This window comes from Mustela lutreola, chromosome 7 (assembly GCF_030435805.1).
Source record: "Mustela lutreola isolate mMusLut2 chromosome 7, mMusLut2.pri, whole genome shotgun sequence".
Lineage (NCBI taxonomy): Eukaryota > Metazoa > Chordata > Mammalia > Carnivora > Mustelidae > Mustela > Mustela lutreola.
The window spans coordinates 153936954-153942793 of NC_081296.1; the positions used below are offsets into that span (position 1 = coordinate 153936954).

A 5840-nucleotide genomic window follows, 5' to 3' on the forward strand; every position below is an offset into this window, starting at 1 on the left:
GTATTCTTGGGGATAAAAATACTTTATATATTTATAATTTTTTTCATTAATAAAAAAAATCCACATGCTTAGAAATTTGAACTGCTAAGTACAGAAGAACAAAACTCGATGATTCTCTTAATCCATACACAAATATAAACTTGAAGTGTTTAAAAGACCTCAATTTGATGCAGGAATGTATCAAAATTCTAGAAGAGAACATAGGCAGTACCCTATTTGACATTGGCCACAAAACTTCTTTCAAGACATGTCCCAAAGGCAAAAGAGACAAAAGCAAAAATGAACTTTTGGGACTTCATCATCATAAAAAGTTTCTGCACAGCAAAGGAAACAGTCAACAAAACAAAGAGGCAACCCATGGAATGGGAGAAGATATTTGCAAATGACAGTACAGACAAAGGGCTGATATCCAAGATCTATAGAGAACTCCTCAAATCTAACACAGTCAAAACAGATAATCATGTCCAAAAATGGGTAGAATATATGAATGGACACTTCTCCAAAGAAGACTTACAAATGGCTAACAGCCAAATGAAAAAAGTGTTCATAATCTTAGCAATCTGGAGATTCAAATCAAAAGCACATGGAGATATGAACTTACACCATTTGGAATGGTCAAAATTAACAAGAGAGTAAACAACAATTTTATGAACTTATTATGAGCAACTACATATTAAGTTAGCACAATCTGGAAGAAATGGGTACATTCCTGTACACTTATAAATAACCAAAACTGAAACAGGAATCAATAGAAAATCTAAACACTCTGATTGCCACCAAGGAAACCGAAGCAATAACCAAAATCTTCATAATAAAGAAGAATCCAGGGCAACGTGGTTTTCCAGTGGATTCATAGATCTACTTGTATTTTCATTACATTCTCCTGTTTGAAGTTGAGTTTTCAAAGACATTTCTATAATTAACGAAAACAACAAGAAATAGAAATTCCTACATTGATGCAAATTTGTTCTTCTTCAGCCTCTTCAGGTCAGTTGTTGTGGAAAACACATAAATAAGATATCCTCTGAGCTCCATATCTACATTGACAGGGTGAGAAGCAACTATATTGTAGTATCAGAAACTGGAAAGAATCCCTACCCCAACCAATTATGCTATATTTACTCTTTGGAAAACTACCAAATATTAAAATGATTCTTCCTGCTATAGAAATCAACATGGTTGAATTTTCAGGGATTTGTGCAGAGCAAATAAATAAATAAATAAATAATACAAATAAAAATACATACAATATAAATTCTTCAAAAATTAAAACTAGACTAAGCAAAATGTGGAAAACACATAGTTATGTGAGAACAGAATGAAGAAGGGAAGAGGAAGGAGGAATTCCAGAGAAAATCAAAGAATTTTTATGAAGAATTGATTTGTTCAGTCTGCATAATGCTTATTTGGACACCAATATTTATCCTATCACACATTCTGCATGTGGCAGTTCATTCTGTGTCAAGCACACTCATCAAAATTGTTACAAATACTCACAGAGATGACTCAAGAGGAACATACAGATATTAAAATGTGAGAAAATACACCTGCATGTACTCTTATTCTCTCTATATTTTAGGAAAACTCTAGAGCAGGTTAAATCATCCTATCCCCATTACAGGAGGGGTTCCAGATTCCTCACCAGCCCATGCACTCTGTCCTCCAGGTGGTTCAGGGGACAGTGTGTCCTGTGGGGATGAGCACAGGGCCACCAACTGAGGCTCATTCTCACCACCTGGGTGCTCTTGGACTCCTCACAAAACTCTCTAAAATTCTAAGTGTAATTTTACATTTTATTATAGAATAACACAACACATATCCCACAACATTTGTGTCAATATTTAAAAAGAAATTAGCACGTGGAGGCCAAGTATATACTTTGGATAGCTATGTAATGAAAAATAATACTTTCCTCAAAAGTGCTTAATACCACCAAAACAAAGGCAGCCACATCTCTTCTAGTCATTGCCCTCTATGGTCACATAGATCCCAAGCTGAGTATATAATCAGAGAACGTGCAAATAAGGCCTTCCCTCTGCTGATTAAAACAGCCAATCCCTGACTCTGCAGCTGGGAGAGGAGCCCCAGCCCAGGATTTCCAGGCATTCCAATCAGTAGTCAAGACAGAACACGCACAACTCACAATGGAGTTTGCACTTGGCTGGGTATTCCTTGTTTCTCTTCTAAAAGGTAATTCATAGTGAACAAGAGACGTTGAGGATGTGAGTGGGTGTGAGTGAGAGAAACCATGGGTGTGTGACATATTTCTGACTAGAATGTCTTGTGTCTGCAGGTGTCCAGTGCGAGGTGCAGCTCGTGGAGTCTTGGGGAGACCTGGTGAAGCCTGGGGGGTCCCTGAGACTCTCCTGTGCAGCCTCTGGATTCACCTTCAGCAGCAATGGCATGAGCTGGGTCTGCCAGTCTCCAGGGAAGGGGCTGCAGTGAGTCGCAGGTATTAGCTATGATGGAAGTAGCACATACTACTCAGACTCTGTAAAGGGCTGATTCACCATCTCCAGAGACAACAGCAAGAACACGCTGTATCTGCAGATGAATGGCCTAAGAGCCGAGGACACAGCCGTGTATTACTGTACAACAGACACAGTGAGGGGACCTCAGTGTGAGCCCAGACACAAACCTCACTGTAGGATGGGATCTGGACCACTAGGAGGTGCACACTACTCACTAGTTCTGTCTTTAAGCACCAGGAGCAGATGCAGATGAAGGTTATGGGCAGGTTTCCTGTCAGAATCTAGGGATTCCTATCCAGAGAACCCTTTCCCTCAGGGACCCTTTGTGCACACATGATTCTGTGCTTACCTCTTCACTCTCTGACTTTGAAAATTTGTTCTATTGGGGAAACAATTATACCAAAATGCACAAAATACAGTCACTCATGTTGTTTATACCTTTCCCTAAATATCAATGAATCACAAATAAACTGGTGCTCATCAAATGAACATTTATAGGAATCCCAGCTGCTCTCACTGTGCATCATAAGTCCACCCTGCTCAACGTGCAAACTCGCTAGAAGCAGCATAAAGTGTATGCTGGACAGGATACCACCAGGGGCATCAACAATCCAAAGCAAAAGAAGAAAATGTCTTGGTGGGGAGGTCACTGTCTTAAGCCATGCTCACATCATCAATGTTAATGACAACATGGCAAAGTAGTGGAACCCCCTCCAGATGTAGTGTTTATGTGGAGTATGAACATTACACACACACACACACTACACACACACACACACAAGTATAAAACCTGTATCACTTTCCACTAATTACTCTGCAGCTAAGGTGGTCCTAAGACAGAAATACACAGCATACAGGAAGACTTCAAGAAGCAGAAAAATCTGAAAAAGACCACCTAACGTTACACTTGAAGGAGCTAGAGAACCTCGAATGACTAAACCCTGAATATGGCAAAAAGAAGGAAATAGTAAAGACTAGAGCAGAAATAAATAATATAAAACTCAAAAACAACAGAACAGAAAAAAAACCAAAGTCTGCTTCTTTGGAAAAAAAAAAATAAAATAAAAGTGAGAAACCCCTGCCTAGATTTATCAAAAAAGAAAAGAGAAAATCCCAAATAAATAATATCAGAAATCAATGTGTTTCTCTGGGGAACTAAACAGGATTTCAGAGGGGTTGGGGTGGGAAAATGGAGTAAATTGGTGAATGGCCATAAGGAGGATATGTATTTAAATAAGCAGTAGTGTTATAAGCAAATAATGTATCGTTGACCACTACATCAAAAACTAATGGCATGGTTTCACTTATTTGTGGAGAAAAAGGAAAAACATGGAGGACATTAGGAGAAGGAAGTTGGGGGAAATTTGAGGGGGAGATGAACCATTAGAAACTGCAGATTCTTAGAAACACACTGAGGGCTTTGGATGGGAGGTGGGTGGGGGGTTGGGTGAGCCTGGTGGTGGGTATTAAGGAGGGCATGTATTGCATAGAACAGTAAGTGGGGTGCATAAGCAATGAGTCTTGGAACACTGAAAAAATAAAGTTAAAAAAAAACCCTAACATTGTACTTTATGATGGCTAACTGAACATAATTTTACAAAAGGAGTTTCCACATATAGTCCTGTGAGAAAAAAATTAATTAATTAATGTAGAATTCTAGGAGGAACAGTCCTAAATCCAAATTCTGAAATTATATTCAAAATTTTGTGTTTAAATTAGGTGTGAATGGGAGAGGGTGGTAACTGGCCAATGGGCATTAAGGAAGGCACTTGATGGAATGAGCACTAGCTGTTATATTTAACTAATGAATCACTAAACTCCACCTCTGAAACCACCAATGTACTATGTGTTTACACAAACTGAATTTAAATAGAAATTTTAAAACATAAAAAAGGAAAGAAATCAATCTGATGCAGTGTCATTCAAAGTCCTTGCTTCAAAAGTGACATATAGACCAATGGAACAGAGTTTAAGAACCTAGACATGGACTCTCAACTCTATGGTCAAATAATCTTTGACAAAGGAGGAAAAAATATACAGTGGAAAAAAGACAGTCTATTCAATAAATGAGGCTGGGAAAATTTGACAGCTATATGTAGAAATGAAACTTGACCATTCTCTTACACCATATACAAAGATAAACTCAAAATGGATGAAACACCTCAATGTGAGACAGAAAGCCATCAATGTTCTAGAGGAGAACATGGGCAGTAAACTCTTTAACATCAGCCACAGCAACTTCTTTCAAAATGTGTTTCCAAATGCATAGGAAACAAAAGCAAAAATGAATTTTTGGGACTTCATCAAGATGAAAAGCTTCTGCACAGAAAATGAAAATGGGTACAAGAAAAAGAAGCAACCCACAGAATGGGAGAAGATATTCACAAATGACAGTACACACAAAGGGCTGATATCCAGGATCTATAAAGAACTTCTCAAACTCAAGCACACAAAACATATAACCATGTCAAAAAATGGGTAGAAAAAAAATAAAAAATAAATTAAAAATGGGTAGTAGACATGAACAGACATTTCTCCAAAGAAGACATACAAATGGCTAACAGACACATGAAAACATTTTCATCATCACTAGGCATCAGGGAGATTCAAATAAAAACCACATTGAGAGTGACATGGTGGAGAAGTAGGAGCTGCTATTTCAACAGGCCCTCTAAAGTGAGCTGATTATCTACCAAAGAACTCTGATCACCCATGAAATCAGCCTGAGATTAGAATTATACACTTCTGGATCTCTACAGGAGCAGAAGACTCCAGTGGGCAGGTAAAACAGAGTGGGAACATCAGACTGATATCAGAAGGGACGGAGGGTGAGAGGTCGGGGTACCAGGTGGTAGGTATTATAGAGGGCATGGATTGCATGGAGCACTGGGTGTGGTGCAAAAATAATGAATACTATTATGCTGAAAATAAAAAAAAATAAAAATAAATTTAAAAAATGTCACAAAGCTAAATAATAATAATAATAATAATAATAATAATAATAATAATAATGAAATAAATAAAAACGGGAGGGAGCCACCAGAAGTGACCCATTGGAAAATAATACCCCAATACGAGAGTGCCCTGTGATTGGGGGCCAGCATTAACTTAGAATCTGGTTGAGAGCACGCAAAAAGAGCAAAATATCTTAGGTGGAAATAAACCCAATACACAAAATTCGGTTACATTTCTATACACTAAAAATGAAACAAAAGAAAGAGAAATCAAGGAATCAATCCCATTTACAATTCCACCCCCCAAAACAAACAAACAAACAAACAAACAAAAAATAAAGCTAACCAAAGAAGTAAAGGATCTATATTCCAGAAACTACAGAACACTTAAGAAATTGAGGAAGACAAAAAGAAA

At 37.7% G+C, this 5840-nt stretch overlaps 1 pseudogene; it reads left to right on the top strand.

The window, feature by feature from the left end:
• Positions 1-2144: 2144 nt before the first annotated feature.
• LOC131837293 (immunoglobulin heavy variable 3-23-like) lies at positions 2145-2724 on the top strand (annotated as a pseudogene).
• The last annotated feature ends 3116 nt before the right edge of the window (positions 2725-5840 follow it).